We start from the raw sequence: 12,670 nt of genomic DNA, 5'->3' as shown, positions 1-12,670 counted from the left end.
GAGTCAAAGTTGGCTGGAGAAGGTCAAACGTGAAACGAGGTTTACAGACAGACATAAATGTTGAAATAAATTGAAGACATCTCTAAAAGAGTATTCTAGTGTCATAAAGTAAATGATAATAACACGTTCAGTACACTGAAATGTTCTTGTGTTAAAATAATTAAGGGCGATAGGCATCGTCATCCGGATTTAAAGATTAACCTCTAACTGAAAAATGAAGGTTATTACGCTCTTCCTACAGTTCCAATTAGAAACTCCTTATAGACAAGATAAGGATCTGTCCCATTGTAATGGAAAGCTGTTTTGCACCAACATCCATGTTTTTTCCGGGAAGCGAGGGACACTCAGTGTGAGACATCCAAGCTTCTGATTCAAGGACTGTTCCGATTTCAGTTGTGGAGTTGGCATAAAACACAAAAGTGAGCGAAAATTAGACTAGGGCAAAAAGAGTTATTACAAATATTGGATTATGCAAACATTCTAAAATTATATAAAAAAAAATTTGCATCGGCCGGGAATCGAACCCGGGCCGCCCGCGTGGCAGGCGAGCATTCTACCACTGAACCACCGATGCACATTATTCCCTTGCTTCGTAAGGGCCTATCTCCCCACCGTGTCTTTACCTTAACTGCCTAATGTCATTTACATGTCTGTGTCATCTAATTCAGTAGGCGTTGATTTATTGATTGACTGCCTATGGGGTTACAATGCATGCTGTTAGAATAAACCGACACAACACATCTCTTTATTTGATTCTGAAACGGCGTAGATTACTTGGATTGAAGCACTTTCTAAATTGGAGACAGCCACATGATTTCTCACTTGCTAGTCTCTTCAAAGGTCTTGTCTGCTTGAATTTCATCTCACATCTATCCACAAGATGCATTTTAGTAGAAAACGGTATTCGTTTTCAAGGAGGTTGTAAATAGAACAAAGTCTATCCGGAATTGGTTTTTAAGCAAAATATTGATGGACGAATTCATAATATTTGTACAGATTTCCTATCATATCTTTAACGAAAGATGAATGTGCTGCTTAGAGAGAACCTAAAACGAACCTTGCCTAATCCACCTACTGGAATTATCTTTTTTGTTGTTGTGAAAATCAACTGTCAAATTAATGGTATGACCGTCGACTAGAATGGCAAATTTGGCTTCCATCGACATACATCAGCATGCATTCATCTTTATGCATAATCCAAGTTTCAAACGGGGACGCCGGCGAATGGAGAATGCTGTTTGATCAACGAATTGTCCAATGGTCTATCGGCAGCAATTAATATTATGTAGATCTGAAACTCTTGATTATTATCAACAGTAAAATTCAGATGAGTTGGATTTCATTTAGAAGCATGCAAATAAAATATCATTTTAATTCTAAATATGTCTTCGTCATTGGAAATCGACTTTATCTTAAAGCATGTTAGTCTAAACAAAGTCAACTAATTACTTTTCATTTATTACCCACAACAACAATCAGCTTGATTGCATAGTTTCGGTCTTGAATTTAGAGAACCAGTCTGTGTATACAACAATGAATAATGTCATCCATAAATTACATATATTACAAAACACAATCTTCAGAGAAAACTAAGAGAGAAAAAGAAAACACTTTATAGGAACATTAAGTTCCTTCCTATCATCTGGTCTTAAATGATGCAAAGATTATTAAAATTCATTAAATTTAGTTTGATCATGGGTCATTTGCGACAGTTTTTTCTCCTTGGAAGAAGGACTTATATGTGTATGTCTCATAGATTTGGGAGATTAGCTTTGAAGCAAACTGAATAGTAAATGATATCAAAAGACTGATATTTCGAAACAATACTATTTGTGCATGAAATGTACACAAGGAAATGAAATATGTACGTTTCATCTATGATATAATCTTTTCATGTGCAAGGATCTGAGTAACAGCAGCGCACTGATATCAAGCTGTAGATAAGGTACGGCTCGTATGCAGGACAAATATAAAGGCGGATAATGGCACGATTATTTCCCGTGTGAGGCTCGTTGGTCTAGGGGTATGATTCTCGCTTTGGGTGCGAGAGGTCCCGGGTTCAAATCCCGGACGAGCCCACCATTTTGGAAATCAAAGTTAATACTCATTTTGTAGTATCCTGGTAAATGGTTGAAGCAATCTCTCGGGACAGCCATGAGTGAAATATTTCATTTTCAATTATTCGTGTAAATGCAATACTTTTGACGGATTGATTTCGGAAACGCTGGTGAATTGTCATTTCTCCAAAACTTGAAATAGGTTTTCATATAGTTAGTCAAGTACAATTAATTGGAAGTTAACTTCCCAGAACCCCATTTACGACTTCAGCTTCAGAGGATGTACGGAAATTCTTGAACAAATATAACTACTGTATGCACCAGTGGATTAGCATAGTTTTTCATTGCACTCTTATCTTCCTCTGAACAAAGTTAACCTCCACACCCATACAGAAAAAGTTTGTTTTAGACATCCTTATCAAAATGTATGCTAATAATTATTTAACTTCTGCCAGTTTTGATTGCATAGTTTCATTCTTGAATTTAGAGAACCAGTTTATGTATACAAGAAAGACTAATCTTAACCACAATTACATATGTCAGAAAACACCATCGTCAGAGAAAACTAAGAGAAAAAAAACACTTTATAGTGACACTAAGTTCCTTCTTATCCTATGCAATAATGATTAAACTTCATTAAAATCAGTTTTTCCTTTGGTCATTTGCGACAGTTTTTTTTGGCCTTGGAATAAGGACTTATATTTGGGTCATTATCTTCATTATTTGGACATAATATCGAGAAGTAACTGGAGAAGAAAGCCTGGCGATGAATGTAAAAACAAAAGTAATTTGAAGTTATTCTGTCTTCTTGTTCTGAAGCAAATTGAATAGTTTAATGATGACGAAAGACTAAGATTTTGAAACTTTACTAGTTGTGTATGAAATGTACTCATTCTCAAAAAGGAGCATGCCCATCAAGATATATAGACAGATAAAGCTATCGGTCAATCGATAGATTGATATATAGATATTTATTTCATCATTCCAACGAAGGAAGATACCCATCAAGAGAATCAAAATACTTGAACAGGCAATACAATAGACATATAGGCAGACAAACAGGCAGACAGGTTTACAGTGGATTGAGATTGAAACAGACATACAGTTATACATAGAGACAGACAGATAGATGCGAATGAATCTATGTACCATAAAGGTCCCGAAGAATGTTCATTAAAAGTAAATAAATTAAATGCCTTTTGGTTTCCTCTGCATTCTCTTTATACAGTTTAAACAATACATAACATAAAACAGTTTTCGCATCATATGAACTATATTTTTAACTTTACAATTTTCACTTGTTTTAACGTTAATTGCTAGGTCTGAATTAATTAGAAACATTCACCACTTACTACCATTCGATTTACACTTTTAAAAACCAGGCTTGTCGATACTCGGAAGACTGGATCTCGCCCAAAATGCTCCTTATATTTTCATTTCCTTTGTAAGCTCTATTCAAAGTGTAACTTTGAAACGCATCAGGAAATTGTTGTTGCAAATCACACAAATATTCACACAAATATTCTCTTGCAAACTTTGATTCATATGCTGAACATCGATTGAAACTAACAAATAACGTAATTGTTATCTTTTGTTGTGTAAGGTTGTAAGGAATGCAAAGAAGAAAAAATAAGAACGTCGATTAAAACCAGCAAAGAACATGTGTGCGTGTGCGTGTGTGTGTGTGTGTGTGTGTGTGATTTGGATTTTTAACGTAGCTTTAATAATTTATCAGTCATATCGCTACGATGTCCGCAGTGCGACAAATTATAGTTATGTCTAGCACTGGGGCATCATGCCGCAGACATGTAGCATGATGTCCCACCCAGTCATATTATCCTGACACCAGGCGGACCAGTCCTAACACTAACCTCTTAATGCTGAGCGTGAAGCGAGGCAGCTGTTAGTAGCATTTTGTAAGTCTTTGGTATGACTCGACCGGGGATCAGCAAAGAACGTAATTGGTAGGTTGTCATTTTTCTTGTTGAGAATCTTTATTCTTCTTAAAACATCAAGTCTCAGTTTACCCACTTTCTTGATTTTCTAACCTATTTCACGAAAAGCAACAAGCAAACATCATTAAATGTTGTTGATTGTTACAAATTGTGTGGGAGATATGTATTGGGAATTTGACAATGCTCCTGAACGTACGACTTATTGGAAAAGTATTTTACGTAACAATTGATGAACCTCCTTTAAAACTATTCTAGTGTCCAGATTATGTTTTAAAGTAAGTATATGATACTAGTTTAAGATGATGCGCCAAAGCATATTCACGCCTGAATTTTCAATCAAGTGTTCGGTTCATTAGAAAGCGAAACCATACAAAAGGCATATGGTCAATTAAGTGTTTTATCGTTGCAGTTCAAAGATGAACAAGTAAGTCAAATTAGGAAAACTTTGATGTTCAAAAAAATTCACATTTACTCTGCGAATGTATGTCTGTCCATATTATCAGTAAAAATTAAGAATAAAATGTCTTCAGTTAGTTCGCTCTAAAATTGTAAGACATGTTCATGAAACTTGGTCTGTCCTTATTTCAAAATCAACAAATTTCATTTTACTCCCGTTCTCTTATTGTGTGTGTCTGAAGGTGATAAATACCGACTACCACTTGATCAATATCATAAGTAGGTAACATCTTCGGCTAGAGAGTTTATTCTGTTTCTCGGATTTTCAAATGCAACTGTTTCTGCTATAACTATGCATCACCACGGCTCCTGTTCATTCACTGGCTTCGTATGTAACTGCACGTGTTACATTTCCAATAAGTACCATGTGCTTGAAGAGGGTTTCCGTTCTTTTAAATGTTTTGAACGCAACTGATCGTGCAAAAATTGTGATAATCACCATGTCCTGGAAGAGGTCTTCTGCTCTTGCTGAGGAGTATAATGCAGTGTATGGCTTCAGACACCATGTGCGGCCAGTGATTTCTCTCCCTTTAAAGGTTTCAATTGAAATAAATAGTCGCATAATTGCGATTCGAATTCAGTTGAATATATTATAATTTTCTTCCTAAGTTATGCTTTCGGTGAAAATAATATCGGTGTTTTCTCGTTGTGTATGTGACATATGTTGGGAAGTTATATTTGTAGTTGTAGATGGCTAGATGATCAACCTGTCTTGCATTTCTTTACCTTTCAGAGATCAATCTTCAGGACTTCAATCAGCCTCAGCTTTCAAAAGTTGACAACCCTATTAAGAATAAATATGCTTGATAAAGTTATATTTACAGTTATACGGTGCAACATTTTGGAATTGTTATCTTCACAGAGCTGTAACAACAATAAGTCATATTGCAGATGCGGAACGTCGATTGAAACCAAAAAAGAACATAATTGTTAGTTTTAATTTGTAAGCTTGTAAAGAATGTGAGAAAGAAAAAAAGATCGACTTTAACCAACAAAGAACGTACTTGTTACATTTGTTTTGCAAGCTTTTAAGGAATGTAAAAGAAAAAAAGAACGTGGACTGAAACCAACATAGATCGTAATTGTTATTTTTTGTTTTGTAAAGTTGTATGGAATATAAAGGAGAAAAACTAAGAACGTCAAATGTAACTAACAAAAAACGAAATTGTTAGTTTTGTTTTGTTGAGAATATTTATTCTTCTTAAAACTTCAGGTCTCTGTTTAACCACTTGCTTGATTTTTCAACTTATTTCTCGAAATACATCGAACAAGCGTCATTAAATCTTGTTGATGTTGCAAAATCGTGTGGGAAATATGTGTTTGGAATTAACAATGCTCCTGAACCCATGCCTTACAGGAAAGGTATTTAACGTAACAATTGATGAATCTCCTTTAAATATATCTTAATGTCCCGATTATTCCCGTTTGCAAGTTTATTCTGTTGTATAATGTCAAATTTAGGAAATCTACTCCTTATTCCATTTCTTTTTCGTTTTAATTTTAATTGATGAATGTTGGTTGTTATATCCAGTCAGGAAACTATTTTTCCTCCACATGGGTCCAAACGAGGAAACTATCCTCAATACACCTAACGTACAAAACTGGTAATTTATGGCCGTTGCACACTTTTCTTTCTCCAAGTGTACAGTTTTAAGAGGCTGTAAGTTTGGTCAGTTTTTTCCAGGAAATCATTTGTATCTTTAAAATATGGATAGTGTTTCTGCGCCAAAGTGTTTCGATTAAATAAATCCGCTCGGCAACACGCTCAGTCTGTCTTGAACAATCTGAAACAATGTGCCACTTGTCCGAACTTCGCTTGGCATAGTCCAGTTCTAGACCGGTTTGTGACTTTTCAGATAAATATAACAATACCTTGGTATTGAATTCGGAATACAGCAGTCGAATTCCTTGTGTTCAGAAATCTACCTAAACATATTTTTCCAAGACTTCGTCTGATTTCCATTTACTATTCAAAAATATCGTCTGACTTCCATGTTTTCTGCAAGTTTCCGTCTGACTTTTATTGACCTTTTCAAGATTCAATCCGAGTCCCATTTCTGTCTCACTTCAAACTGGGTTTGTAATAGGCTGATAATATTGCAAAATCATTTCATTGTAGCTCTAATTCCAAAATGTACTGATGAAAGACATTGGTGGCATTACTTTTACTAGACTTCTTGATTGCCAGAGAATTGTTTTAGCATTAATTTTGCAACTCCCTATTTTATGATTTACTGAGGTTTGAGTTCTGGATAGAAACATCAGGTGTGCTTTTGTTTCGATAGGCAGAAATGCATTTCTGCACATTCTCAGGCATACAGTTCTATGAATGCTATGGCATGCAGTTTAATACATCCTCAATGACAAAATAATTGCTTTTGATTTTTGGATTCACGGGGCATCTATCAAACGAGGGACATTCTGTGTGAGAAACCCCATCTCCTGATGGAAGACTTTAAGTTGTGGCGTTGGCATACAAAACATAAGTGAGCGACAATTAGGTTACAGCGAAAAACGCTAGTACAATTTAGGACCATGCACACATTCTGAATGTAAAAGTATCCTTTCATCGACTTGGAATCAAATGAAGGCCGCCAGCGTCTGTATATATATATATATGGCTCTTAGATCTTTATACAAGACACATGCAAGTAGAGAAATGGTGTTCATTTCTAAGGAGGTTGTGAATCAAATAAAATCCGTCCTGAATTAGTTTGTAAGCAAGACATTAATGGACGCAATTCGCACTATTGGTACAGTTTTCCTATCCTAAAGTTTGGTGTATTGCTTAGATAAAACCTGCAATCAACTTTGCCTAATGCATCTACTGCAAATATATTTGTTTCGTTTACTATAATATTCAACGCTGGCAGCAAGATCATGTATAATACTAAAGGTTTAGTAAAGAACATGCCAAATATCTGGTACACCAGGATTTCCTGAGGAAAAACTAATGATCTGATCTCAAATCCAAATAAAGATGTTTTCATACAAAATTAATAATCTTACTTTATAATCTACAACCATATACACAATAAGCCTTCAATATGTTATTGATAAAAAAGACATTATTCAGATAGGCCCAATCTCCTACCCGCAATTAAGGAGAAACTTCAATCACACAGTAGAAATACAGTATAGATAACAGTTTGCCTTTTAAAAAAAAAATGATTGTATGTTGTTTACACATATATGTATGTTTGCGTGCGTGCATGTTTGCGCATGAGGATATAGTTTATCTTTCAAACGGTGTAATTGTAGATATAACAGTATGTCGTACATTTATTCTTAATGACGTTGTAGAGTTTTGAAATTGCAGGCTGATTATAGTTCTATTTGTTGTCCTCTGAAATGTAATGAAACCCATGACAGGTTGATCATCTAAACATTTACATCTCCAATGATGACTTTCCTACATATGACATTGTGCAGGCATAAACTTTGAACTCTTGTGTGATTTCGAACGAGAGAGAGAGAGAGACAGAGAGAGAGAGAGAGTGCGAGGGAGAGAGAGGGAGAGAGAGAGAGAGAGGGAGCGAGAGAGAGAGAGGGAGAGAGAGAGGTCAATGATCGTTTGATACAGTAATCTGTAAATAACACAAAAACATTGTGAATGGGAACTTAGTATCATTCCTTTCAGTCTGGATTTGAAATCAGTTCAATGAAATTCGAGTCAAAGTTGGCTGGAGAAGGTCAAACGTGAAACGAGGTTTACAGACAGACATAAATGTTGAAATAAATTGAAGACATCTCTAAAAGAGTATTCTAGTGTCATAAAGTAAATGATAATAACACGTTCAGTACACTGAAATGTTCTTGTGTTAAAATAATTAAGGGCGATAGGCATCGTCATCCGGATTTAAAGATTAACCTCTAACTGAAAAATGAAGGTTATTACGCTCTTCCTACAGTTCCAATTAGAAACTCCTTATAGACAAGATAAGGATCTGTCCCATTGTAATGGAAAGCTGTTTTGCACCAACATCCATGTTTTTTCCGGGAAGCGAGGGACACTCAGTGTGAGACATCCAAGCTTCTGATTCAAGGACTGTTCCGATTTCAGTTGTGGAGTTGGCATAAAACACAAAAGTGAGCGAAAATTAGACTAGGGCAAAAAGAGTTATTACAAATATTGGATTATGCAAACATTCTAAAATTATATAAAAAAAAATTTGCATCGGCCGGGAATCGAACCCGGGCCGCCCGCGTGGCAGGCGAGCATTCTACCACTGAACCACCGATGCACATTATTCCCTTGCTTCGTAAGGGCCTATCTCCCCACCGTGTCTTTACCTTAACTGCCTAATGTCATTTACATGTCTGTGTCATCTAATTCAGTAGGCGTTGATTTATTGATTGACTGCCTATGGGGTTACAATGCATGCTGTTAGAATAAACCGACACAACACATCTCTTTATTTGATTCTGAAACGGCGTAGATTACTTGGATTGAAGCACTTTCTAAATTGGAGACAGCCACATGATTTCTCACTTGCTAGTCTCTTCAAAGGTCTTGTCTGCTTGAATTTCATCTCACATCTATCCACAAGATGCATTTTAGTAAAAAACGGTATTCGTTTTCAAGGAGGTTGTAAATAGAACAAAGTCTATCCGGAATTGGTTTTTAAGCAAAATATTGATGGACGAATTCATAATATTTGTACAGATTTCCTATCATATCTTTAACGAAAGATGAATGTGCTGCTTAGAGAGAACCTAAAACGAACCTTGCCTAATCCACCTACTGGAATTATCTTTTTTGTTGTTGTGAAAATCAACTGTCAAATTAATGGTATGACCGTCGACTAGAATGGCAAATTTGGCTTCCATCGACATACATCAGCATGCATTCATCTTTATGCATAATCCAAGTTTCAAACGGGGACGCCGGCGAATGGAGAATGCTGTTTGATCAACGAATTGTCCAATGGTCTATCGGCAGCAATTAATATTATGTAGATCTGAAACTCTTGATTATTATCAACAGTAAAATTCAGATGAGTTGGATTTCATTTAGAAGCATGCAAATAAAATATCATTTTAATTCTAAATATGTCTTCGTCATTGGAAATCGACTTTATCTTAAAGCATGTTAGTCTAAACAAAGTCAACTAATTACTTTTCATTTATTACCCACAACAACAATCAGCTTGATTGCATAGTTTCGGTCTTGAATTTAGAGAACCAGTCTGTGTATACAACAATGAATAATGTCATCCATAAATTACATATATTACAAAACACAATCTTCAGAGAAAACTAAGAGAGAAAAAGAAAACACTTTATAGGAACATTAAGTTCCTTCCTATCATCTGGTCTTAAATGATGCAAAGATTATTAAAATTCATTAAATTTAGTTTGATCATGGGTCATTTGCGACAGTTTTTTCTCCTTGGAAGAAGGACTTATATGTGTATGTCTCATAGATTTGGGAGATTAGCTTTGAAGCAAACTGAATAGTAAATGATATCAAAAGACTGATATTTCGAAACAATACTATTTGTGCATGAAATGTACACAAGGAAATGAAATATGTACGTTTCATCTATGATATAATCTTTTCATGTGCAAGGATCTGAGTAACAGCAGCGCACTGATATCAAGCTGTAGATAAGGTACGGCTCGTATGCAGGACAAATATAAAGGCGGATAATGGCACGATTATTTCCCGTGTGAGGCTCGTTGGTCTAGGGGTATGATTCTCGCTTTGGGTGCGAGAGGTCCCGGGTTCAAATCCCGGACGAGCCCACCATTTTGGAAATCAAAGTTAATACTCATTTTGTAGTATCCTGGTAAATGGTTGAAGCAATCTCTCGGGACAGCCATGAGTGAAATATTTCATTTTCAATTATTCGTGTAAATGCAATACTTTTGACGGATTGATTTCGGAAACGCTGGTGAATTGTCATTTCTCCAAAACTTGAAATAGGTTTTCATATAGTTAGTCAAGTACAATTAATTGGAAGTTAACTTCCCAGAACCCCATTTACGACTTCAGCTTCAGAGGATGTACGGAAATTCTTGAACAAATATAACTACTGTATGGACCAGTGGATTAGCATAGTTTTTCATTGCACTCTTATCTTCCTCTGAACAAAGTTAACCTCCACACCCATACAGAAAAAGTTTGTTTTAGACATCCTTATCAAAATGTATGCTAATAATTATTTAACTTCTGCCAGTTTTGATTGCATAGTTTCATTCTTGAATTTAGAGAACCAGTTTATGTATACAAGAAAGACTAATCTTAACCACAATTACATATGTCAGAAAACACCATCGTCAGAGAAAACTAAGAGAAAAAAAACACTTTATAGTGACACTAAGTTCCTTCTTATCCTATGCAATAATGATTAAACTTCATTAAAATCAGTTTTTCCTTTGGTCATTTGCGACAGTTTTTTTTGGCCTTGGAATAAGGACTTATATTTGGGTCATTATCTTCATTATTTGGACATAATATCGAGAAGTAACTGGAGAAGAAAGCCTGGCGATGAATGTAAAAACAAAAGTAATTTGAAGTTATTCTGTCTTCTTGTTCTGAAGCAAATTGAATAGTTTAATGATGACGAAAGACTAAGATTTTGAAACTTTACTAGTTGTGTATGAAATGTACTCATTCTCAAAAAGGAGCATGCCCATCAAGATATATAGACAGATAAAGCTATCGGTCAATCGATAGATTGATATATAGATATTTATTTCATCATTCCAACGAAGGAAGATACCCATCAAGAGAATCAAAATACTTGAACAGGCAATACAATAGACATATAGGCAGACAAACAGGCAGACAGGTTTACAGTGGATTGAGATTGAAACAGACATACAGTTATACATAGAGACAGACAGATAGATGCGAATGAATCTATGTACCATAAAGGTCCCGAAGAATGTTCATTAAAAGTAAATAAATTAAATGCCTTTTGGTTTCCTCTGCATTCTCTTTATACAGTTTAAACAATACATAACATAAAACAGTTTTCGCATCATATGAACTATATTTTTAACTTTACAATTTTCACTTGTTTTAACGTTAATTGCTAGGTCTGAATTAATTAGAAACATTCACCACTTACTACCATTCGATTTACACTTTTAAAAACCAGGCTTGTCGATACTCGGAAGACTGGATCTCGCCCAAAATGCTCCTTATATTTTCATTTCCTTTGTAAGCTCTATTCAAAGTGTAACTTTGAAACGCATCAGGAAATTGTTGTTGCAAATCACACAAATATTCACACAAATATTCTCTTGCAAACTTTGATTCATATGCTGAACATCGATTGAAACTAACAAATAACGTAATTGTTATCTTTTGTTGTGTAAGGTTGTAAGGAATGCAAAGAAGAAAAAATAAGAACGTCGATTAAAACCAGCAAAGAACATGTGTGCGTGTGCGTGTGTGTGTGTGTGTGTGTGTGTGATTTGGATTTTTAACGTAGCTTTAATAATTTATCAGTCATATCGCTACGATGTCCGCAGTGCGACAAATTATAGTTATGTCTAGCACTGGGGCATCATGCCGCAGACATGTAGCATGATGTCCCACCCAGTCATATTATCCTGACACCAGGCGGACCAGTCCTAACACTAACCTCTTAATGCTGAGCGTGAAGCGAGGCAGCTGTTAGTAGCATTTTGTAAGTCTTTGGTATGACTCGACCGGGGATCAGCAAAGAACGTAATTGGTAGGTTGTCATTTTTCTTGTTGAGAATCTTTATTCTTCTTAAAACATCAAGTCTCAGTTTACCCACTTTCTTGATTTTCTAACCTATTTCACGAAAAGCAACAAGCAAACATCATTAAATGTTGTTGATTGTTACAAATTGTGTGGGAGATATGTATTGGGAATTTGACAATGCTCCTGAACGTACGACTTATTGGAAAACTATTTTACGTAACAATTGATGAACCTCCTTTAAAACTATTCTAGTGTCCAGATTATGTTTTAAAGTAAGTATATGATACTAGTTTAAGATGATGCGCCAAAGCATATTCACGCCTGAATTTTCAATCAAGTGTTCGGTTCATTAGAAAGCGAAACCATACAAAAGGCATATGGTCAATTAAGTGTTTTATCGTTGCAGTTCAAAGATGAACAAGTAAGTCAAATTAGGAAAACTTTGATGTTCAAAAAAATTCACATTTACTCTGCGAATGTATGTCTGTCCATATTATCAGTAAAAATTAAGAATAAA

At 35.3% G+C, this 12,670-nt stretch overlaps 4 non-coding genes across 4 annotated transcripts; 2 read left to right on the top strand and 2 right to left on the bottom strand.

Moving 5' to 3' along the window:
- Positions 1–503: 503 nt before the first annotated feature.
- Trnag-gcc (transfer RNA glycine (anticodon GCC)) lies at positions 504–574 on the bottom strand. The gene has a single exon. It is a non-coding gene; the product is annotated as a tRNA-Gly (tRNA).
- Positions 575–2,006: 1,432 nt separating this feature from the next.
- Positions 2,007–2,078, top strand: Trnap-ugg (transfer RNA proline (anticodon UGG)). Its single transcript has one exon. It is a non-coding gene; the product is annotated as a tRNA-Pro (tRNA).
- Positions 2,079–8,641: 6,563 nt separating this feature from the next.
- Positions 8,642–8,712, bottom strand: Trnag-gcc (transfer RNA glycine (anticodon GCC)). Its single transcript has one exon. It is a non-coding gene; the product is annotated as a tRNA-Gly (tRNA).
- A 1,432-nt stretch (positions 8,713–10,144) lies between these two features.
- On the top strand, positions 10,145–10,216 carry Trnap-ugg (transfer RNA proline (anticodon UGG)). Its single transcript has one exon. It is a non-coding gene; the product is annotated as a tRNA-Pro (tRNA).
- The last annotated feature ends 2,454 nt before the right edge of the window (positions 10,217–12,670 follow it).

The sequence above is a fragment of the Sinohyriopsis cumingii genome, chromosome 13 (assembly GCF_028554795.1).
Source record: "Sinohyriopsis cumingii isolate HCF-2022 chromosome 13, ASM2855479v2, whole genome shotgun sequence".
Taxonomy (NCBI): Eukaryota; Metazoa; Mollusca; class Bivalvia; order Unionida; family Unionidae; genus Sinohyriopsis; species Sinohyriopsis cumingii.
The sequence above is the reverse complement of the archived record's forward strand: the minus strand, read 5'-3'. Positions and strand labels throughout refer to the sequence as shown.